Genomic DNA, 25,829 nt, shown 5'->3' on the forward strand with positions numbered 1-25,829 from the left:
TGTGATTGTTTGCTGGTTGAAGAGCTCTGTTAAAGTTAAGACAAACTGGTAGAAAAATCTTTCCCTGAGAAATCAGGGGATTGTCAAAGTTTCCAAATGTCTTTGCTGACAACCAACAAGGGGCACAGGGTGATGGTCCTGATTGTTTCTTTCCAGTGGTCTGTTGTCTCTCTTGTGTTGTGTCTAGCTCGTTGGGTTGTGTTATACCCTAGTCCTCTCTGCTGCCATGGGCCAGGGTGCCTCCCGGCCTTGGGGGATACCCAGACCCCCCTACAGGTGGTCCTTGCAGATTTTAAACAATTTCTTGCCATAGCCCAGGGATATGGTATAAAAGTTAACTCTGGCCAGTTACAGATGCTTTGCAGCCTGGAATGGCCCACCTTTGTAGTAGATTGGCCCCCTGAGGGAACCTTTGACCCCATGATCAGGCTGAGGGTAAAGCAGATAATTTTTGGGGAACCAGGACATCCTGACCAAATTCGAACATATTGACTTTGTTGGAGTTTAAAGCTCCTGGAAAAATTCAGATACAGGTTCTGAGTGGCCCTAGCACTGCAGGCTGTGGGAAAAACGCTAACGTTGACCTTGCTTCTCAGGTGCTCAAGAACTCTCTCCACCATGCATTACCCTCCCCTCTGCAAACTCTAGACTGATGGACCCCCTTTCCTTGTCCCCCCCTCCCCTTGCTCCTAAACCCTCTGTCCCTCCCCCGGGACGGGACATGCCCCTCCTCCTTATGCACTGGCTGCCATTTCTTCTTCTTCTCCATTTTCTGCACCATCCCATCTCACACTAGGGGAGGTTCTGTGTATGCTATAACGGATGAAGCAGACTCTACCTCTGCTAGTCCCCTCAGTGCCCCCTTCGGGGTCTTCCCCAGCCGTTCTTTCCCCCCGAGGCAGATCCCATCTAGTGGGGCACAAACTGGCCCCTTTATGGTAGAGGTCCCTTTTTCTACTAGTGATCTGTATAATTGGAAACAGCAGAACCCTCCTTTTTCCAAGAAACCACAGTCTCCTATTTCACTGCTAGAAAATGTCTTCTACACCCACCGGCCTAGGTGGGAGGACTGTCTACATCTCCTCCATGTCCTCTTCACCACTGAAGAAAGGGAGAGGATTCTAGGGCAGGCCCATAAATGAGTCCTTGATCCAGATGGGAACCCCACAACAGACACAGAGCGTCGCTTGCACATCTTACCCAAGACCCGTCCTGATTGGGACCCCAATACTGATCGAGGTAAGGAGGCTCTTGACAGGTATCGCCAGTTTCTGTTAGAGGGTTTGCTGGCGGCATCTAGGAAACCGAGGAATATGTCAGAAGTCAGTGAAATCAGACAGGAAAAGACGAGTCCCTGCCAGGTATCTGGAGTGTCTTATGGAAGCCTATAGAACCTACACAGCCATCAACCCAGAGAACCTGAACAACTGGCGGGAGATAGCTATTGATTTTGTGTCCAATTCAGCCCCTGATATTCGCAAGAAGATCCAGAAATTAGATGGATTTGAGGAAAAAATGCTAACTGAACTCTCAGAGGTGGCCAAGAGGGTCTATGACAATAGGAAGGATGGCACTGTTAAACAGACCAAGATAGTTGCCAAGGCGGTAGTTGCCACGTTGTCAGAAACTGAAGCTCAGACCCCCAGCCCCAGGGGACCTGTGGATACAGGGTCCCGGATCCACCCAGAAGCAGGTGGGGTTCAACCAGGCCATCCCCATCTCCTGATCAATGTGCATGGTCCCTAGATTTGGGCTGTCTTCCTCCATCGGATCAGATAACAGACAGTCCAAGCTCGAGCCAAACTCCTGGGAGTTCTGTAGAAACTACACTATGCCTACTGACCCCACAGTTCAGGGCAGAAGGAAAGGATGAATAGGTCTTTAAAGGAACATATAACTAAACTTAAACTTGAAACTGAGTGAGTCCTGGGTGAGTCTCCTTCCCTTTGCCCTGCTTCGGGCAGATGCTCCCCTAATTCATCTACTCTCTCTCTCTCTCTCTCTCTCTCTCTCTCTCTCTCTCTCTCTCTCCCTTTGAAGTCCTTTTTGGTGCACCCCTGCCTGTCGGGCCCAGAATAGGGGAGCAAATCCCCCTTGACTTCACTTAAGTCCTTACAGGCCTCGTGGGAAGTCCAGAGTGCTGTGAAGAATTTGTATTTTGCAGCAGCCAAACCTGAGCCGCCTGATCCTCTGGAAGACTCAGCCCTTGAAGGACCAGGAGACTGGGTCCTCACAAGAAACTTCCTCGAGGATCATCCCTGGGGTCTAGGTGGACCGAGCCACACCAGATTTTACTTGCCAACCCACGGGGTGTGAAGGTGGCAGGACGGAAGACCAGGATATACAGATGGCACATCAAGAGAGCTGAGGCCCCAGATACCTGGACATGTTCTTGTCGGGGACCTGAAACTGAGCATAACTAAGCAATAATGCTTTGGCTTGCTCCCACAATACTGCTACCCCTAGCTCTGGGGAATCCTTATCTCCCCACTCTATACAAATGGACACTGACTCAAACTGGTGATGGAGAATTGATAACCTCCAATTCCACGTATGGCACGCTGAACCTATATCTTGATCTCTGTTCCCTATTGGGCCCCAAATTGGAACAGGAAAGGGGGGAAGGGGGGCTGGTCGATGACTGTGTCAGGGATTTCCAAAATCAGTAACCACAAGGCTGTACCAGGATGTGGCAAACGTGCTTAAAAGTGTGCCTCGCTAAAAGTTCGGGGCTGATCTCTACTAGCCTGTCTAGTGGGGTCAGTCGCCAGCCGGCTAATAAATGATGCTTTAAATTGAATAATCTGGTCAGAGCTGTCTATCTCATGTCCATTCCATTTCATGAGAAAACTGGGACACTGATACATTGTTGATGATGTTGTGAATAGATCCAACCATTCTGGAGAGCAATCTGGAATTATGCCCAAAAAGTTATCAAATTGTGCATACCTTGTGATCCAGCAGTGTTTTATACTAGACTTATTTCCCAAAGAGATCTTAAAGGAGGGAAAGGGACCCACAAGTGGGAACTGGAAGTTGAATGGATGTCAATCAATTGGAGAATGGTTGGGTAAATTATGGTATATGAAGGTTATGGAATATTATTGCTCTGTAAGAAATGACCAGCAGGAGGAATACAGAGAGGCCTGGAGAGACTTACAAGAACTGATGCTGAGTGAAATGAGCAGGAGATCTTTGTATACTTCAACAACAATACTATACGATGATCAAATCTGATGAAAGTGGACATCTTCAACAATGAGATGATTCAGGCCAGTTCCAATGATCTTGTGATGAAGAGAGCCATCTACACTCAGAGAGAGGATTTTGGATTACAACATAAACGTAGTATTTTCACTTTTTTTGTTGTTTGCTTGCTTGTTTTTTCTTTTTCTTTTTCATTTTTTTTCTTTTTTGATCTGATTTTTCTTTTGCAACATGATAATTACAGGAAATATATATATATATGTATATATATCTATATATATATACATATATATATGTGTATGTGTGTATATATATATATATATAAACTGCATATGTTTACCATATATTTGATTGCTTGCTGTTTGGGGGGGAGGGATAAAAATCTGGAACAAAAAGTTTTTGCAAGAGTTAATGCTGAAAATTATCTTTGCATGTATTTTGAAAATAAAAAGCTAATATTAAAAATTGTGAATGTGAAAAGATAACACATATGAGGGACAGGGTTATAAAAATGACAAGATTTGGCAACTGATTGCAAGTATAGGTTGAAAGTGAAGATCTGTGGATGAAATCAAATTTTCCACCTGGACAACTGCAATTGCCTATAGCATAGAGAATAAAGGCCTGTTTTGTTTTGATTTTGTATTTAAAGTTTTTTATCCTGACTGATTTAACCCTCCTCCTCATGTATTTGACCTACCAAGTAAACCGATTGACTTGGTGTTTTCTGAGAAGACAATACAAAATCCACTTCCTTTCTTTCTTTCTATTATTCTTGCCTTTTTATGATATAAAACTGCCTCTTAGAATCTCTTACCCTTTCTAAGCAGCTTAGATGTGATTTCCTTCAACTGACCTTTCCTTATCTGCCTCCAGGAAATTATTTTGTTCTTACTTTGTGCATATTTTATATCTAATTATCTCTGTGCCCTTTGTTCTTCACCCCCCAGGGAAAAAAATGTGCAAATACCCTGAGGTCAAGGATGGCTTAACTTTTGTCTCTTCATGAGCTGAGTTTAGCATATAGCCTGACACAGACACATAGTAGGTACTTTATAACTGTTTGTTGAATTAAATTGGTTTGCCTGGCTTCTGACCTTAGGGAGTTCTATCTAATATATCTCCTAGACAATTTTCCTATGATTTTAGAACTCAGAATGACCTTATAAGTAATCTAATTCAATCGTCCTATTTTCTCTTTTAAACAAAAAACTTAGAAATGTTAATAATAACTAGAATGTACATAATACTTAACAACTGTCTCATTTTATATTCACAAGTAACTTGTGAAATAGGTACTATTACTATTCCCATTTTACAGATGAAGAAACTGAGGCAGGTAGTGGTTAAATGACTGTCAGGGATCACACAGCATCTGAAGTCAGATTTAATGTTAAGTAACCAGCTCGACCCTCAGGAAGTGAGTTAGTGGGATAGCAGAACCTGAATCTCCAGTTTTGTGATCTATATCCTTTTGCCTAAACACAAAAGCTTAACTTTCCCAGGGTTATAGTAACAGAATGAATGAAAGAGGAAGGGGAGGGAAGGGGAAAAGGGAATAAGTATTTATTAAGCATGTATTTTGTGCCAGGAATTGCGCAAAATGCTCTACAAAATCTCCTTTGACCCTCTCTCAACAACTCTGTGAAGAAGGTTCCATTATCACTCCCATTTTCCACCTGGGGATACCTAGGGATACAGCCCCACAGAGCTTAAAGGATTGTCCAGGGTCATAAAACTAGGGGAAAAAATCAAATTTGTATTCAAGTCTTTTTGATTACAGACCTAAGATTCTATCCAACTCTTGTTAAGTCATTTTTCAGTCATGTCCAACTTTTTTTTTCTTTTTCTTTTTGGATTTTCTTGGCAAAGATACTGGGATAGTTTGCTATTTCCTTCTCAAGCTTATTTTACAGATGAGGAAACTGAGGCAAATAGGGTTAAGTAACTTGCCCAGGAAATCACAGCTGGTGATTGTCTAAGTCTGGATTTGAACTCAGAAAGATGAGCCTTCCTAACCGTAGGCCTGACACTCTATCCACTGGCTACTTACCAGTCTGGCTGAATTAAATAATTAAAAATATATATAAAACTAAAATGTGTATGCATTATGAATTTGCATATATACATACATATGAACAGACACACACATATATGTGTGTGTGTGTGTGTGTGTGTATATATATATATATATATATAAACAAGCAAAACAATGCTTGTCTTCAAGGAACTTATCAATTCTGCTTTGGGGATACAATATGGATATACAGAAATAAATACAACCTAAGGATAACAGACATGCAATCCATATTCCAGGTCCTTGGGTTGGAACTTTCCTGAGTGCAGCTGATGAATGCTCTGCCCTGTATATGTTGGCAAATGGCAAGAGATTCATTTCTCAGACTGTCCCCTTTTGCAACTCTAAGTCCCCTTGGAGGCTCTTCAAGCAGCAGTCTCCCTTCAGGACACTTCAAAGTCAGTTTTTATCAAACTTTAAGTCGCCTTTGTCCATTCACTACAATTGCTTCTGGTTTCCGGCTTCAAGAAGGAAGGTGGAAGAAGACAGCCCAGCATCACTTTGCTGAAGGAAAAGATTCTAAGAAGACACTGGAGGAGCAGGCAGGCTCCAGCACGTCTCTATTCTGACTGAGCTTGCAAGAGAGGGCAGGGGATTTCTCCTGGGCCAAATGGAGACGGTCTCTCCTGGTGGGACTGAGTTATCTTGCTCCCAGTAAGAACTCCTTCACTTTATTGTCTGGTATATCTTCTGCATGTATGGAGGGTGTATGTGTACACATTTCATATGTATACACACACACACACATACACTATGCATTTATACACACACTATATTTCCTTGTTTGTTTATGATTTGGATCAATGGGTTTCTTTGCTATGCTCTTTGTATGTTCATTGAAGAACTGGTATTTGGTGGGGAAATGATATGAAGTTTCATGTCCCCTCTCCTCTCAAAAAAGATGAAATGATTAGAATTTAGATGGATGGTGATGCTATTGCTTGGACAAACAAAATTCACAGAAGGCAGATGCAGGTCCAGCTCAGAGCCCGTCTCTAGGAGGAGAGAGTGACCTCGTCCCTGGGAATGAGCTCTCCCTGGGAGAAGGCCTGAGGTTCATTCTGCCTCCCTCTGAGCTGCCCTGTTCTGAGTTCTTGCCATAAACGGCTCTCTCCCCACAGGTGAGCCTCCCTTTGTTAAAAGCTCAAGATAACTCAAACTATAATTTGGCTACAAAAATACAAATACGAATACAAAATAAGGCAAAGTGATTTCACACAGGTGAAAAATATTTTAGGGAAGGGGTAGGTAAGATTCACTAATAAAGTAATAGGTGAAGCAGATCTGAATTAAACTTAGAAGGAAATTAAAATTTTTAAGAAGTCTAAGTAAGATTGGAAGGACGGTCAGAATGAGAGGAGACAGTTGTGCACAGGGAAGATGGAAGCAGTGGGAAGGAGGGGGAAGGTCCAGTAAAAGGCACAGCTAACAGACCATAATGGGGAGAGAGTTAAATTGGAGTGAGAAGTAGGACTATCTCCCAAAGGATGAGATAGCTTTCAAAAGCTACTTTAAGAAAAATGCTAGGGAGCAATTTTCCTTTAGAGTTTATAGGGCTCAAAATTTTTTGATTTTAAGCTTTGTGGTAGCAGAGGTTAGAAAGTAGAGTCAGGAAGATCTGGGTTCAAATGTTACTTCAAACACTTATTACCTTTGTGATCCTGAGCAACTTAATGTGTCTGCCTATGCTTTAGTTTCTGTGCCTCAACTGTAAAAATGGGGATGAGAATAGCCCTGATTTCTGGGAGGATCAAATGCCGTAACATGTTAAGTTACTTTGCAAACAAAATGCTGTATAAATACTATTATTATAAATTATTATATTGGCAAGAATAAGAGCAACAACTAGATATCTCAGAAGCAGATGAACACCAAGGTGAATTTCTTTGCCTTCAGAAGATCTCAAACACCAATTTTTAAAATAAAAGGTTTTTATTTTCAAAATATATGCAAAAGTAGTTTTCAACATTCACCTTATGTTCCAAAGTTTTACCTCTCTTAGACAGCAAGTAATCAAATATGCTATTTTTTCTGGTAAATTTATTTATTTTTAATACACATTACTTTGTGAATCATGTTGGGAGAGAAAAATGAGAGCAAATGTGAAAAACCATGGGAGGGATAAAAAAAAAACAAAAAACAAAACAAAACAAAACAAAAAAACAGAACAAAGAAGTGAATGCAGCATGTGTTAATTTACAATGAATTTCCAAAGTTCTGTTTCTGGATGCAGTGCAGATGGCATTTTCTGTCCAAAAGTCTGTTGGAATTGCTTTGGATCACTGAACTAGAGAAGAAATAAGTCTTTCATAAATGATCATCACACATTCTTGCCGTTATTGTATGCAACGTATTCCTGGTTCTGCTTGTTTTGCTTAGCTTCAGTTCATATAAATCTTTCCAGGACTTTCTAAATTGTTGATCATTTTTATAAAACAATAATACTCCATTACCTTCATATATTTCAACTTATTCAGCCATTCCCCAACTACTCCTTTTCCAATTCTTTGCTACCACAAAAAGAGCTGCTACAAATATTTTTGCAGATGTGGGTCCTATTCCCTCCTTTATGATTTCCTTGGGATGCAGACCCAGTAATGACACTGCTGGTTCAAAGGGTATGCACAATTTTATAACCTTTTGGGATAGTGCCAGATCTACATAATGGTTGGATAATTTCACAATTCTACCACCAATGCATTAGTGTCCCAGTATTCCCACATCCCCTCCATCATTTGTCATTATTTTTTCCTATCATCTTAACCAGTCTGAGAAGTCTGAAATACTACCTCAGAGTTGCTTTTATTTGCATTTCTGTAATCAATAGTGAGTTAGAGCATTTTTTTCATATAACTATAGATGATTTTAAATTTGTTGTCTAAAATTGTCTGTTCATATCCTTTGAGCATTTATCAATTGGGAAATGACTTGTATTCTTACAAATTTGATACAATTCTTTATATCTTTTAGAAATGAGATCTTTATCAGAAACATTGGCTGTAAAGCTTTTTTTCCAGCTTTATACTTTCCTTTTGATCTTATTTCTGTTTGTGCAAAACCTTTTTAATTTAGTGTAATCAAAATTGCCCATTTTGCCTTTCATAAAGTTCTCTAGTTTTTCTTTGGTCATAAAATCATCCCTTCTCCAAAAATCTGATAGATAAATGATTCCTCGTTCTCCTAATTTGTTTATGGCTCATCCTTTATGCCCAAATCACGTGCTCATTTTGACCTTATGTTAGGTATGGGGGTGTGAGATTTAGATCTGTACTGAGTTTTTGCTATATTATTTTCCAGTTTTCCAGCAATTTTTGTCAACTAATGAGTTCTTTTCCCAGAAGCTAGAGTTTGGGTTTATCCAATATTAGATTATGATGGGTTTTGATTATTCCATTGATCTACCAATCGATTTCTTAGTTATAACTAAATAGTTTTGATGACTGCTGCTTTATAATATAGTTTTAGATTGGGTACTGCAAGCCACCATTCTTTGTATTTTTTTCATTAATTTCCTTGATAATCTTAACCTTTTGTTCTTCCAGATGAATTTTATTATTATTTTTTTCTAGTTCTATAAAATATTTTTTGGCACTTTGATTGTTATGGAAGAAAAATATAGAACAATTTAGATAGGATTGTCATTTTTATTATACTAACTTAGCCTACCCATGAAACTTTTCCCAATTGTTTAGAATTTACTTCATTTGAGTAAGAAGTGTTTTGTAATTGTGTTCATATAGTTCTTGGGTTCCAATACATGTTAAACAGGTCCAATTGTTCTATATGTATTTTCACATTTATCATGCTGTACAAGAAAAATCAGATCAAATGAGGAAAAAAAAGCAAACAACAAAAAAAGAGAAAAAAACAAAACAAAACTGTGTTGTGATCCACATTGAGCCCCCACCATCCTCTCTCTTTCTGGATGCAGATGATTCTCCATCACGTCTGTTGGAATTGGCTTGAATCACCTCATTGTTGAAAAGGCCATCAGAATTGATCATCACATAATCTTACTGTTGCTGTGCACAATCGTCTTTTGGTTCTACCCACTTCCTTTAGCATCAGTTCATTATTATTTATTATATATATTTCAACATTATTTTCTAAAGCAAGAAAGGGTTTTTAATATTCTTCAGAGTAGAATAAACTTCCAATGATTAAGTCATTGATTTTTTTTAATATCAAAATGTATCTCTGGGTTTCTGCTACCTCTTTTATATTTAGGACAAAGTTAACAGGACACCTTTAGGAACATTTTCTTATAAGTGCATTAAGTGTAATTGCCAGAAATTATCCTTGTGAGTCAGCTGGCTCTGATACAGACTTTTTTTTTTTTACTCTGAATGAATGAATAAATACAGATAATGACTTTACTGTAATGAAAAAGAGATCCCAGTTGCCTGACATTTCTAAATGTATGATAAATCAAAGGAATTTGCATTTTCTGACCTCATATTCAGCATCTTTAGAAACTCAACCCCTGCCAATTTTGATACGAGCAAAGAGCGGAAAAAAAGCTTTTTTTGTAGACCTGCAAAACCTTTTCTTAATGGAGAGAGATCAGAACCTGACTTCTGTTCAAATTGGATTAGTTTTTTACATGTTCAATAGTAGAAAAATGGTTTATAAGAAGAAATAGCCTCAGTTAATTATGACTCTCCATCCCACTCTGATTCAATCAAACCTTCTAAGATAAGGGCCCATATTTGGGAGCTTATCAGAACCTCTTGAGATTTTTTTCTCCCCCTGCTACTTGGGCTTTAAATCTTTTTTAGCACACTGCACAATACCCTTGATTAACTGATGTTTAGTTGATTCTCAAAGTTTTGACTTGAAAGATGGTAATTGCTAGCATAATACCACCGTGAGTTTAACAGAAGAAAAAAAAATTAAGTCAAAACACTTTATTTTTTCTAAAATACTTTTTTTTTCTTCCTTTTTTTTTTTTTTTTGGCAGAGCTTTTCAAGTTCTTTTGCTTCAAGCTGATCTCAGTAATTAAAAGAACTGATAAAAAAAACTGTCTTGAAAAGGATCTCTGCATATTAAAGTTCATTAAAATGTAATTTCCACAAAACAGGACATTTTATAATATCTATACGTGGGAACAAAAAAGAGAAGAAAATTGGATTTTTCCCCAGCACATACCCCTAGGCCATGTGTACTAATTACAATTTAGTTATATAAATGAGAACTTTACACATTAACAAGTAGTTACATGGTTATTAACTCAATTTTTCTTTAGAGAATTGAAAAAGAAGGGAATGGGGGCTGGGGAACCTATTTCCTACGGTATCCATCTATTAAAGATGCGTTGATTGTTCAATCCTAAGAATCACATTCTTAAAAGGACAAAGATAAACTATGTTCCAGCCAGAGGAAAGGATGATAAAAGGCTTTGACATCATTTCCAAATAAGGATCCCTTGAAGAAATAGAAGATGTGTAGCTTTAAAAATAGAGCAATTGAGGGGAGGGAGGGAACTTATATTAGTCTTGAAGGCACAAGAGGGATTAGACCTGTTCTACTTGATCCCAGAGATCAGGACAAGGAAGAATGGATACAAGTAGCAGAAAAAGAGATTTGGGCTTAATGTAAAGAAATAAAGAAAACTTAAAGAAATAATTAAAGACATTCAAAAGTGGAATGAGTTTCTTCAGGAGCTTAGAGATATCCTTTAAATTGAGATCTTCAATCAAAATTTAGATAAAGGCTTTATGGTTGTATAGAAAACATTTTTCTTTTGATATAAGTTGGATTAAATAGCTACTTCCAATTCAAGAGTTATTTTTGTTATTGAAATCTTGATAAACTTGTGATTTCATTGGTGAATAATTTTCCACAAATGTCCATCACAATTTCTCTATACTTCAGTGCATTTCTTTGGCTAAAAATGTCATCCTTTGGTAGCCAGATTTCTATGAATGAATGTATCTGAATTTAATGTCTTTGGTCTTAGGCTAACAAATACAATCAGTCACCAGACTATCTCTTTCCAGCTTGCTAGGACCAGGCAGTTTTTGTTACACTAATAGCCTTTAAGGGCTTAGTGTTGCCTATATGCCATGCTGAAATAAAAAAAAAAATTAAAAAAAAAAAAGGAAAGAAAAAGAAAAAGAAAAGCAGACTTTAATGAAGGCTCTAAGAAACAGAAGAATAATCACAAGGCTTTGGAAGTGTGATATACTTAGCATGAACTAACATCAAAAAGAACTGGTTGTTCTGGGTTAACTGACTGGAATTGGCCAACCCAAAAATGTTGTGGAACACTGCTTGAAGATAAAAACCCTAAGATTATAGAATCATAAACTTTAGACTCTGAAGGGAATTTAAGAGACCATCTAGTACAATATTTCTCATTTTAAAAATGAAGACGGTCGAACTCAGATTGATTAAGTGATTTGTCCAAGGTTACACATGTAGCTAGGATTTGAATTCAGATTGAACAAAAGATGTTCAGTTCTTTCATTCATTACCCACTCATTATAATATCAGTTCCATGAAAAAAAAGGACTGTTTCCACTTTTATTGAATGACCATTACTTAAGCACTTAATAAATGCTTTTCATTAATTAATTCATTAATTTATTTCTTCTTAATCATACTTTTAAGTAGAATTTTTTAGGGATGGGATTTTTTCACTGGTTTAAAGGTCATGAATAAATGAAAGAATACAATTTAATCACCTACTATGTGAAGAAAGCCTGAGCTAAATGCTAAAGACACGATAGAACCAAAGAAGCAGCCTTTGATCTCACCGAGTTCACATCCTCATAGAAAGGAAAACATGGGTTTCAGCTGCAAGTCAAATGCCATAGTAGCATAGGTTTCAGGAACAAAGTAACTTTATTGTTGTTTCCACTTATAAAATCATATCAATTTATGATTCATAAGCCATTTCAAAGGATCACGGAATTTTACATCAAAAACTTTTGTGTGTATGTTTTTGTGAGAGACAAACAGACAGACAGACAGAGAGCCAGTGATACACAGCATCAGAGACAGAAAGGGAAGGGGGGAGGAAGAGAGAGAGAGACAGAGAGAGACAGAGAGACAGAGAGAGACAGAGAAAGAGAGGAGAGAAACAGAGACTAGAGAGAGAGATATAGAGAGATGGAGAGAGAGACAGAGAGACAGAGACAAAGAGACAGAGAGAAAGGGAGAAAGGGAGAAGAAGAGGAGGAGAAAGGAGGGAGGGAGGGAAGAAAAATAGGAGGGAAAAAGAGAAGGAAAGAGGTGAGGATCTTAGGTGTGTACAAAAGCATTTGCCAGGTCACATCTTCATAGAAAGGTAACTTTTCAAGACGATGAAAAGTTGTCCAAGCTGGAAGCAGAACTAATTATTCAGGGACATTGTCATTCCCAGGGCTCTTGGGCTCACTTGGCTATTGAGTGTTGGGGTTTCTCCATGGGGTTCCTTCTGTGCATCCATCAGTATTAGAGAGGAGGAGGTGGTTGTTAAAGGGGTAATAGTGGCAGTGTCTTGATTCAGGAGATCTTGTTGATTCAGCTAGGATGACTTGTCTGCCTTCTAGGTGACAAGTTAGTTGATCATTGGAGTCTTAGTCAACATGATGACATGTCAATGGCCAAGTGGAAAGTACTTGTTAGCACAAACTCTAATACAATGTAAGCATTTAATAAATACATATTGATTGATTCTGAATGTCTAAGAAACTCTGTACTAAAGAACTAAGTAATATTCTAGAAAGGAATTAAAGGTTTTGTTCTCATTATTCCCCATTTTTGATCATCCTCAGGACAATGTAGTGATTCATTCATATATTTATTAAGCCATTTATGTGTTTATCAGTAAAGAATGTTACAGGAGCTTTTGGTTAACAGAGAATGGAGGTGCTAAATGAATGCCAACTTATTTAGTAAGATAAACCAAAGAGCATCTTTTGGGCAATTAGTGGTTCTCCTGAGTGCTATTAATATCTTTAAAGTATTTTGTTCTTAAACAAAATGCAGAGTTTGTGTAATTAATCATTGCCTCATGAGTCTCTTCTTTAATTGACATCAGAAGACGTAAGCATTGATCCTTGTGTTTTGTTTAATTGCTCAAGTGTTCATATGCCATCTGGTCAATTAGATTGCATGCTATCAGCGGGAAAGAATTAAAACTTATTTCTTCATATCCTCCAAAGCACGTACTATAGTGACTAGCCGAAAGTGGGTACTCAAAGCATCATGTTTCCTAAGAGACCATAGAGAACATTCTTATCCAACCTTCTTTTTGTAAGATGGAAAAACTGGAACTCCAAAGGATTAATGGAGTTGATCAAGGCCACAGTCATGATAGAGATAGAGACTGTACAATAGATAGAACACTAATGTGTCATGATTGTGAGACCATTTTCCCCCAGTTACAACAGACTGATTCCTCCAGTCAATATTTAAAATTTGAAGGGAGTTCAGAATTTATTTTGTTGAACCCTTATCCAAAGCATGAACCCAATTTATATTATCCTCTATAAATGATTGCCAAATTGAAGACTTCCAGTAATAAAGAATTCATTACTCTTTGAGTCAGTTAGAGATTTGCTTTAATTTAAATAACTGCCACAAGGATTTTATTTATTTATTTTTTTGTGCTGCCTAATCAGCTGACCTTTCATTTGTCTAGGAGGAAAGGGAGAGCAGTTAGAGATGCCAGATATCAGAAGCTTAGGGAGAAAGAAGTATTGATTAGAGTCTGCACTCAATGACAAACCAGCATTAGAGAGATCAGCCTTTCCATAGCAAGGAAAGCAACAAAGGCAGGAGTTAAGGGGTCAAATATCAATCTATTTGGAGACAAGATAACAGAGAACTAGAACAGATACATAGTTTTGAAATGAATTCAAAAGTTTCAGGAAAGCTATTTTAAGCAGCCTAATAGAATGCAAGCTCTCTGAGGGCAAAAACCATATTGGACAAAGTAATCATTTAATATGTGTTTATTGAATTGAATTAAACTCAGCAGTCCCAGATGAATTACCATATCTAATGACAATAACTTGGGAATTTGGAACTCAGTAGCCAGAATATGGTCTGAGTGTGACAAATATGAGTAGAGCTGTTTCCTAGTAAGCCCGATCCTTGGGGAGAGGATGTTGGAGTGGAATCCAAGCTTCAGAATCCCAAAGGGGGAAGGACATATACTTAATCTCATGGATCTCTTCAAGAAATGGGAGATGTTCCAAGATTAGATAGAATGTATAAGAAAGAAGAGATTTTCCACATCTGTATACATCAAAAAACCTCATACTGGGCCCGAGGCTAGGTCCAATTTAATTATGTGAAGGGTCCTGCTCTCCAAATATTCTATAGATAGGATTGTATAGTTTCGATAAATCCTTCAGTTAAAAGTATTATTAATAGGAATGTATAATTAGGAAATACAAATATGATGGCTCACCAGTACAGGTTATCGCTAGCCTGAAGACAAGTTGCCCAGAGTCACAATCCCAGAGTTCGAAAAGACTCAGAGATCATCCAGCCCAATGTATAGTGGGCCAATAATACCATCTATAGCATTCTCAGCAAGTGGTCATTTAGCCTTCAACTCAGGAATTCAGTCCATTTCATTTATTCACCCATCTATTTGTTGATATATCCTAGTATCTCATCCATCATGACCTTCCAACTTTTCTCCTTTCTAGGTAAAACATTACCAATTCCTTCAACTGATTATCATGGGGTAAGATCTCAAACCTCTCTATCATCACAATAATCCTTCCTGCAACACTCTCTAACTTACTAATATTTTTTTTCCCAGAAATGAACTCACACTTTTATGTGTGATATGACCAAGTTAAGAGAGGACTTTGGATGTTCAATCATGCCTTTTCATGAACCCATTTGGGGTTTTCTTGACAAAGAGACTGAAGTGACTTGCCATTTTACAGAGTGGCAAACTGAGGCATACTTGCCCAGGATCACACTGAGGTCAGATTGGAACTCAGGTTTTCCTGACTCCAGGCCCATTACTCTGCTCCCTGTGCCACCTAACTGCATAGAGAAGGACCGTCACCACTATAACTGCAGCTGGGTGCTGGGTCTGGGGTAGGGAAGAAGGGTCACTCAAACCCAGTCTCAGACACTAGCTACTGCATGACTGGGAAAGTCACTTAACTCTGATTGCCTCAGACTCCTCTTTGTAAAAATGAGCTGGGGAAGGATAGACGAGCCTCTGGCATTTTTGATAAGAAAACCACAAATAGGCTCATGCAGAGTCAAACATGCCTGAGAAAGAACAAAAATTCACAGGATTATAGATTTAAAACTGTGAGGAAACTTAGCCATCTAACCTAGTCCTTTTGTTTGTAGAGCAACAGTCTGAGGCTTAGAACAGATTGTTTGTAGCACACCATAATTTCTCTGCTCCAAATGCAGAATTCCATCATCTACAGCCTTCCATTTCTCCCTCATATTTAAAACAAGAGGATTGGGCTGGTTGATCTCCAAGGTTCATTATAGCTCTGAAAACTTCTGCACACAGGTATATTTTGCTAAGTTATATTATCTGGAAGAAGTATTATCAACAAAGATGAAATCCACTGTTGTTCCCAATTAGAATATAGACTTCTAAGGGGAAGGGAAATGGGGCTTTGCTTCAGACTTTCCAGACTTTGGATCTATGTCCTCCCATCCTCTGCAGAACATACCTCCACCCCTTCCTCCCCTCTCTCTACTTTTCAGCTCCCTTGAATATGTTGTCTTCTCATTACAATATGCGATCTTTTCCCAGCAGAGATTTTTTTTTTTTTTTTTTTTTTTTTTTTTTTTTTTGCCTGTACTTGAATCTCTAGTACTCAGGCTTAATAAGTGTTTGCAGTCTTGCCTCTCCTAACCTTTTGAAGGGGACAGAGGCATAAGTGAGAATAATGTTTATTTGGGTCAAAACTTTGCATGCATAGTTTAACCATATTTAACAATTATTCCAAAAGAAGGGGAATCTTTGACTTTCAAAAGTTAATAAGAATGTGATAGGGGAGCCTGGGAAGGGGTGGGTGCTTCTGGGATGCTAACATCCTCCTGGGGATGAAGCCCAACTCCCTCCTCTTCTCCCTCCAGAGATATAAACTACCATCACACTATTCTGCTTTAGAAAGAGAAAAAATAGTTTTTTTTTAATCCAGAAGAATGAGGTATTTAGAAAGTGTTTTGACCAGAAGCCAGCATAACAGCACTGGGAACTGAGGGAATTCTTATTGGGCGAGGAACTAAGAGACACTGAAATATTCCAGAAAGGACACTGGATTTGGAATCAGAGGACCTTGATGAAGCCCAAATTCCACCAATGAAAAGTGTGGTATCCTTCTGTGAATCACAAAATGATTCTCAATTACTGTAGTGTGAGGGTAATAATTCCAGATGCGGTATAAGGTGTAGTATTCATGTATCAAATAACTGTTACATGTGGATATGTCTGCTTCTCTCCCTGCTCCAATCCATAACAATGTAAATAATGTTTGGAGATGCCAAGGGCAACCGTTGCCAACTTCACAGATCAGCCAAGATCAGGAACCCCTAAGTAGAGCTGTCACAACCTAGGTAAAGATGTGCACATTCCCTTTTCCTGTTTGAAAAGCCATAGTTATGATCTTGGTGCACAGAAGTCTAAGCTCCTTCATTAATGATATTGAGTTTTGTTTCCTGCTCCCTAAATCATGTTTTAAGAGAATTGACCATCACAGGGGATTTAATCCTTAGAGAGCTGCAGATGTGTTTATAGACCACAGTGGAGAATGAAAATTAAGAATTAAGAAGGCTGGAGCAATTGCATGTATCTAACATTGAAAAATGGGTCTATTCCAGCTTTGGCCACAGAGGAGAAGAATTTGGCAGTGGCGGTATGAACAAATTAAAAATCCAACAAATGTGGCCTCTTGCATGGGCAGAAGCACCGAGCCCCTGCAGGGAATTCATTTGAGCAAAGTGCCTGTATTCTTTTTGCAGCAGAGGCTGCCAGCACAGCCAGAAAAAGGAAGTTTATTGCAGCCCATTGAGCTGGCCTCAGTTTTTGACTAGGAGGTTTCCAAAAGACCTCCTCAGGGGCAAAAAGGCCTGCTGCTTTCAACTTGCATATTATCTAAAGAGAAAACACAAAGACCTCTCTAACAGGAAACATTCACCTAAATTAGGAGCTGAATTTCCAATTGATCAATAGACTTTTATCAAGCCCCTGCTATTTGTCAGGGCACTAGGATAAGTGATGGGCAAAGTCACCCTCCCTCAAGAATTTTACAGTCAAATGGAATGGGCAACATGCAAACAAATATATAAAAAAACAAGCTGTATACAAGATAAAAAAGGAAATAATTAGCCAAGGGAAGACCCTAAAACTTAAAGGGGGTTGGTGAAGGCTTCCACTACAAGGGGGGATTTTAACTGAGGCTTAAAGAATGCCAGGGGGAGTTAGTAGGTCAGCAGAAGGGGAGCATTCCAAGAATGGGGCCAGACAGCCAGAATGTCCCAAGCTGAGAGATGGAATACCTTGTTTCTGGAATAGCCAATAGATCAATGTCATGAGATGAAAGTCTTCGTGTTAGGGAGTAAGGTATAAAAAGACAGAAAAGGGGACTAGGTTGTGGAGAATACCAACCCAACTTTTGTATTTGCTCCTAGAGACAATAGGAAGCCAATGGAGTTATTGAATATAGCAGTTGGACCTGCTTTTAAGGATCATTGGAAAAGTGATTTAGTGATTTTGCACTAGGATAAGTGATGGGCAAAGAGAGAATGGGAGAAAGGCAGGTATATCCCCATGCAGGCTATTGTCCAAGTCCAGAGTGAGGTGAGGAGGGCCTACACCAAATCGGTGTCCTAATAGAGGAATAAAGGGGGTGAAGGGGCCCTTAATGGACAGTTATTGTAAAGGTGAAGTCAGTAGACATTTAAAACAGCTTGAATATAGGGATGGTGATAGAGAGTGAGGAGCACAGGATGGCTGTTAGGTTTCAAGCCTGAGAGATTGGGAGGATGGTGTAGCCTTTATATTAAGAGAGAAAATAGGAGGTAGGAAGCTTTAGGAGGGAAAGCAAATGAATTCTGTTTTGGACATATCGAAGTTAAGATGTCTACTGGATGTCTGGTTCAAGATGTCTGACTGTTAATTGGACATGCAAGGCTGGAGTCTGGGGCAGGGTGGGTAGATTTAAGGATCATCAACATAGAAATGGTAATTAAATCCAAGGGATATGAAGAGGTCACCCAGAAAAGTCTTATAGAGGGAGGAGTATAGAGAGAAGAAAGCCCAGGAGAGAAACCCGAAAGCATCTAGGATTACAGAGCATGGTCTGGAGGAGGATCCAGCAACAAAGGCAGAAAAGGAATGGTAAGAAAAGGAGGAAAACCAGGAGAAGGAAGCGTTACCCTATATCCCACTGAATGTCACTGTTCTTGTGTGAATCACAGCACATGTCTCAGCTCAAAAGTCTTCAGTAGTTCCCTACTGCCTATGGGGGTTGTATTCATTTTTTCTGTTATTCATGCCCTCACAATCTGATGCCATTCCTACTTTTTCAGATTAATCTCACATTACTTATTTCCAAATGCCTTACACATCAACCAAAAGCATCATCTGTACTCCATCCACACTTGAACTTAGAGGCAGTTGATGGTACAGCAGATAGAATACTGGGCAAATTACTCCATCTCATTTCCTCAGTTTCCTCGGCTCTAAAATGGGAATAATAATGACACTTAATTCACAGAGTTGTTGTGAGGATAAAATGAGATAATATTTGCAAGAAAAAAAAAAGAAATGTCTAGAATACTTGGCAGATTGTGAGTGGTATATAAATGCATGTTCTCTTCTCCCCCTCTCAAGTCCAGGACTTGACTTTATTTTTTGAGTTGTCTGAAATGCCCTTCCTCCATTATCTTTGTTGAATTATGATCCCACTTTAAGGTGGTTTGCAGTTTTCATAATACATAGTAGTAATCATTTTCATCAGCACTCCCTCAGTCTAGCTAGTAATGAACTGTTGACAAATGACAGCAATCCTGATTGACAGCTATAATGTCTTGTTCAGTGAGAGGAAGAAGAAAAAGCATGAATATAGTCCACAGGGGATGAATCCCCTCAAAGTGTATTTCTTTAGGGGTAGAAGAAAAGCTTTGAAAGCAGGGTTATTATAACCAGTAAAGCTTCCTTTTTTCCCTGTATCTAGACTTTAATAACCAAGTAAAATCCTTGTTTAAAAAAATGGGGAACAGAAAAAAGAAGCTAGGCAGTAAGAAACATGCAATTTCCTTTTTGGATATAGTTACTAGACTGGTGGGTCAGGAAAATACTTTCAACCAAAGGTTCTCAAACTTTTTGTTTTTAAGAATCTTAAGGATTTTGTTCTTAAGACTCTTAAAAATTATGCTGGACTCCAAAAAATTTTATTTTTGTGAGCTATGTCTATAAATGTTTTATTAGAAATAATTAGAAACGAAACTAATAAATATATAAAATATTGTTTATTCTTTTAAAATTATAATAATAAAACAATTATATAATAACATATTCTTATTAAAATATATTTCCAAAAATAAATTAATGATAAAAGTGGCATTGTTTTACATATTTTTGCAAATCTCTAATGTCCAGTTTAATAGAGAAAAAAGTTGGATTCTCATATCTGCTTTAGCACTTAATCTGCTATAATCCATTGGTTGAAATCCAGCCTGACACAGATAATACATTTGGAAAAGGGAAGAGTATTTTAAAATAACATCTTAGTATTGTTTATAACATGCTTGTGAAAAATAGTTGTGAACTCACAGATCTTCTGAAAAGATCACATGGACTCTTGGGGGCCCAAGGTCCATACTTTAGAATCATTACTATAGATATAGTGAGCTAGGATTGCAGCAAAATATATAACAAGTATGGAAGAGTTGTAATCTATGCCAATGGAGGGAGATTCCATAATTAATTCTATGAAAATATTGAAGCATAATGACAAATAGGAGCTCACCCAGCCTCTAGGGTATTGTGACTACATTGAAGACCAAGCCAAAGGATTTATTTAAGTAGCAGAATGTTTAACTCAGAAAAAAAAATCTTTGAAGGAGGGAGAGGAAAGAGGACAGGAGTAATAGGAGGCTATTATATCTTCAAACTCTTACAATTAAAATTCCAAATAATAAGGAAATGCAGACACATCTCATGAATATAATTCTTTTCATTTGTCATTTCTCCCTCTTTTCCCTCCTCTCCTCAAATTGGGATGTATTTAAAGAGCAGAAATACATTGTTTTAATATATGACCAGATTTAGCTCCTGAAAAAGTTTGTAACCAAGCAAGAACAGTTTCACAAAGAATAAAGTAGAAGAATCTGGAAATGTGGGCAGAAAGATGGAATATAGATCAGTTGAATGCCTATTGCTTGACAGGCACTTGTTGATAAAACCAGGAAGAAATATCATTTCAGAGTTGGAAAGGACTTTAAACCATGCACAGCCCTGCTTCTGTTCTCTGTCTGCTGGAGTTTTAGGCATTCTCCATTCAGGAAGAAAGACTTCTAGGGGGCATAGAACTGTACCAATGAGATATTTTCATGGGCAAGGGTTTCTATCCTTACAGTTCCCCAAAGTGCTGATATCTCATAGAGAGGGTCTGCACAGAGATCTTACAAATCATTCAGTTTCAGACTGAATATCCCCTATTCCCACCTCCTTCCTATACTCTTTTGCAGTCAAGGCAAACTAATAAATCTTGCTAATCCTCTTTCGGATAGATTCTCATCTAAGTATTCAAAGATCAGTCTCAGATGAAGTCAGTGCTTCCTCTTTTTCAGGTGATTTGGACTCCACAGGAAAGTAGCAATACCTTAGCAGTCCCAGAAAGCTATATAACTGTGATAGAACGGAGACATTGTCTAGGCTTGCCTTTTCCCCTCAATCATTGACCAGGATGTCCCTCAGCCTTAGAATCCCTCAATATTTAAATCAGCTTTGTTAAGAGGAACTTTCTTCTCAAATGATATTTGACTTGTGGCTCAAAATTAAAAAATCACTTTCCGGGGGGCGGAGCCAAGATGGCGGAGAGGAAACACACGACTCAGTGAACGTCCTCACTCCCTCACAACCAATTAGATAAATTAAGTCTCAAAATTAGCTCAGGACTGATAGATACCACAAGGACTGGAAGCACGACTTACCAGCTGAAGAGAATCTGGAGTTTCAACACGAAAGGTCAGTTCTCAGGGGAGGAATAAGAAAGACCAGCACAGACGGTGGGGTAGGGGCACACTGCGCCCATTGCGCTGGGAAGGGCTCTGGGAACAGAGAAGCCACTGAGGTAAAGGAATCTGGCACAGGCTGTTAGCTCTTCTCTGCTAATTATTTAGCAGTTCAGAAGAGAAAGCCAAAATATTTTAAAACTTAGATTAGATTTTCCCCAATCCTGGGGGTGACTCAGGCAGACTCGGCACCAGGGGGTGTGGCCTCAGCTACCGCCTGAGAATAGTTAAGAGACTGACAAGTGGGTGGATACGGCCCAAGGCAACACACACTGCCTAGCTTAGCTGGAGGGAGTGGAACTCAGCTCCAGGAAGTCCCAGAGAAGCGGAACCTTTGAACTAGGGACCGCGGTTTCTGGCAGACACTTCCAGTTTGAGCGCAGGGGCTTCTCACATCACCTGCTGCAGACATCCACTCCCCACCCGGACACATAGACTGGGCTTCCTGCTGTCTTCACTATTCTACGCCCTCAAAGCACAGTAGTGCTAATCACCTCTGAGGCGCTTCCAGGGAGGGGGTGGGGAACTCTCTCCCAGAGCTCTATCTTAGCGCGGGCGCAGGGGCCGCTGCATCCATCTGGTCTGGGAGGAAGCTGGTAAAGAAGTAAATAATTTCCTACCCCAGGGACAGACCCCAAAACATTTTTTAAGTATGAGCAAAAAAGCTAGAAAAACTATAGATTCCTTCTATACAGAGAAAGAGCGGGTATCCAACCCCGAGGAAGTTAACAGCAGAGAGTCAGCAGACAACAACCTAAAGGGGAACGATTCCTGCCCCCCATCACATAACTCTCTCCTAGAAGAAGCTCTTAAGAAATTGAGGGAGATCGAAGAAAAATGGGGCAAGGAAAGGGAAGTTATGATAGAAAATAACAACGTCCTGAAATTGGAGTTGGAAAAAATAAAGAATTCACAGGAGATGCAGGGAAACAAAATTAGTGAATTAGAAAAGGTTAAAAAAACACAGGAAAGTAGGATTTCTGAATTGGAAAAGATAAAAAAGTCTCAAGAAAATAGAATTTCTGAATTGGAAAAAGAAAATAATTCTCAAAAAAAAAAATTAGGGAAATGGAAAAAAATTCAATAGAGCAAAATAATTCATTTAAAAATGAAATTGGGCATTTACAAAAAGAACTAAAAACTGTGAAAGAAGAAAATAACTCCTTAAAAGTCAGGATGGAACAAATAGAAATGAATGATTCACAGAGAACCCAAGAATCAGTCAAACAAAACAAAAAAAATGAGAAGCTGGAGAACAACGTCAAATACTTACTGGGAAAATCTATAGACCTGGAAAATAGATCTAGGAGAGATAATCTGCGGATTATTGGACTTCCAGAAAACTATGACCAAAAAAAGAGCCTAGATTCTATTTTACAGGAAATTATCAAAGAGAACTGTCCAGAGATAATAGAAACAGAAGGGAAAGTAGATGTGGAAAGAATTCATCGAACTCCTTCTGAAATAGACCCTAAAAAAAGAACACCACGGAATATTGTGGCTAAGCTGCAGAATTACCACACAAAGGAGAAAATCCTGCAAGCAGCTAGAAAAAAACAATTTAAATACCAAGGTGCCACAATAAGGGTCACCCAAGATCTGGCTGCCTCCACATTAAAAGATAGAAGGGCCTGGAACCTGATATTCCGAAAGGCAAAAGATCAAGGACTGCAACCAAGAATGAACTACCCAGCTAAGTTTAGCATCTTTTTCCATGGAAGAAGATGGTCATTCAATGAAACAGAGGAATTCTATATGTTTCTAAGAAAAAAACCAGACTTAAACAAAAAATTTGATCTACATCCACAAGACTGAAGAGAAACAGAAAAAGGTACACAGAACCCTTGAGAACTGTAACTTTGTTGTGGGTATATAAAAAATACTCAAGGATAATTTGATTTTACTGATATAAAAGAAAAAAAGGGGGTGTGGTAAAGGGAAGGAGGTCGGTTCAGAAAAAGGGGAAGGAGTGATAAAAAGAGGGAAACTACATCCCAGGAAGAGACATAGAAAATACACCATATCTGAGGGAACTTAGTGAGGGGGAGAATCATTGTGTGAATCTTACTCTCATCAGAAGAGGCTCAAAGAGTAAATAATTAACATATTTGTTTTTCAGAGAATTTTCTCTCACCTCATTAAAAGGGGGGAGAGGAAAAGGGGAAAGGAAAAGGAGAATAAGTGAAGGGACTTGGAGGGAGGGGGGAGGGATCCTAAAAAAAAAAAAAAAAAAAAAAAAGAGGGAGGGTTGCGCGTCACAAGGGGGGTTTGTAAATATCGGGGAGGGGGATCAGGGGGGTCAAGGGAAAAAAGTATAATCTGGGGATAATACGATGGCAGGAAATACAGAATTAGTAATTTTAACTGTAAATGTAAATGGGATGAACGATCCCATCAAACGGAGACGGATAGCAGATTGGATCAAAAAGCAGAACCCTACAATATGTTGTCTACAGGAAACACACTTAAAGCAGGGAGATACATACAGAGTAAAGGTAAAAGGTTGGAACAGAGCTTATTATGCTTCAGGTAAAGCCAAAAAAGCAGGGGTAGCTATCCTTATCTCAGATCAAGCAAAAGCAGAAGTAGATCTCGTTAAAAAAGATAAGGAAGGAAACTATATCCTGTTGAAAGGTAGCATAAATAATGAAGCCATATCAATACTAAACATATATGCACCAAGTGGTATAGCATCTAACTTTCTAAAGGAAAAGTTAAGAGAACTGCAAGAAGAAATAGACAGTAAAACTATAATAGTGGGAGATCTCAACCTAGCACTCTCAGATTTAGACAAATCAAACCACAAAACAAACAAGAAAGAAATTAAAAAAGTAAATAGAACATTAGAAAAACTAGGTATGATAGACCTTTGGAGAAAACTGAATGGCAATAGGAAGGAATATACTTTCTTCTCAGCAGTTCATGGATCCTATACAAAAATTGACCATATATTAGGACATAAAGATCTTAAAATTAAATGTAGGAAGGCAGAAATAATAAATGCCTTCTTCTCAGATCACAATGCAATAAAAGCTACATTCAGTAAAAAGTTAGGGGTAAATAGACCAAAAAGTAATTGGAAACTGAATAATCTCATCTTAAAGAATGACTGGGTGAAAGAGCAAATTATAGAAACAATTAACAATTTCACCCAAGATAATGATAATGATGAGACATCATATCAAAATCTTTGGGATGCAGCTAAAGCAGTAATAAGGGGAAATTTTATATCTTTAGAGGCTTATTTGAAGAAAATTGAGAAAGAGAAGATTAACGAATTGGGCTTACAACTTAAAAGGCTAGAAAAAGACCAAATTATAAACCCCCAACCAAAAATTAAACTCGAAATACAAAAATTAAAAGGAGAAATCAATAAAATTGAAAGTAAAAAAACTATTGAATTAATAAATAAAACCAAGAGTTGGTTTTATGAAAAAGCCAATAAAATAGATAAACCTTTGGTAAATTTGATCAAAAAAAAGAAAGAGGAAAATCAAATTGATAGTCTTACAAATGAAAAGGGGGATCTTTCCACCAATGAAGAGGAAATTAGAGAAATAATAAGGAGTTACTTTGCCCAACTTTATGCCAATAAATTTGATAACTTAAGTGAAATGGATGACTTTCTCCAAAAATATAGGCTCCCTAGATTAACAGAGGAGGAGATAAATTGCTTAAATAGTCCCATTTCAGAAAAAGAAATAGAACAAGCTATTAATCAACTCCCCAGGAAAAAATCCCCAGGGCCAGATGGATTCACATGTGAATTCTACCAAACATTTAAAGAACAATTAGCCCCAATGTTATATAAATTATTTGAAAAAATAGGGGATGAAGGAGTCCTACCAAACTCCTTTTATGACACAGACATGGTACTGATACCTAAACCTGGTAGATCGAAAACTGAGAAAGAAAATTATAGACCAATCTCCTTAATGAATATTGATGCTAAAATCTTAAATAAGATATTAGCAAAAAGACTTCAGAAAATCATCTCCAAGATAATACACTATGATCAAGTAGGATTTATTCCAGGAATGCAGGGCTGGTTTAATATTAGGAAAACTATTAATATAATTGACCATATTAATAATCAAATTAATAAGAACCATATGATCATCTCAATAGATGCAGAAAAAGCATTTGACAAAATCCAACATCCATTCCTACTAAAAACTCTTGAGAGTATAGGAATAAATGGATTATTCCTTAGAATAATCAGGAGTATATATTTAAGACCGTCAGTAAGCATAATATGCAATAGAAATAAACTGCAACCTTTCCCAGTAAGATCAGGAGTGAAACAAGGTTGCCCACTAT

This window comes from Sminthopsis crassicaudata, chromosome 2, assembly GCF_048593235.1.
Source record: "Sminthopsis crassicaudata isolate SCR6 chromosome 2, ASM4859323v1, whole genome shotgun sequence".
NCBI classification, from domain to species: domain Eukaryota; kingdom Metazoa; phylum Chordata; class Mammalia; order Dasyuromorphia; family Dasyuridae; genus Sminthopsis; species Sminthopsis crassicaudata.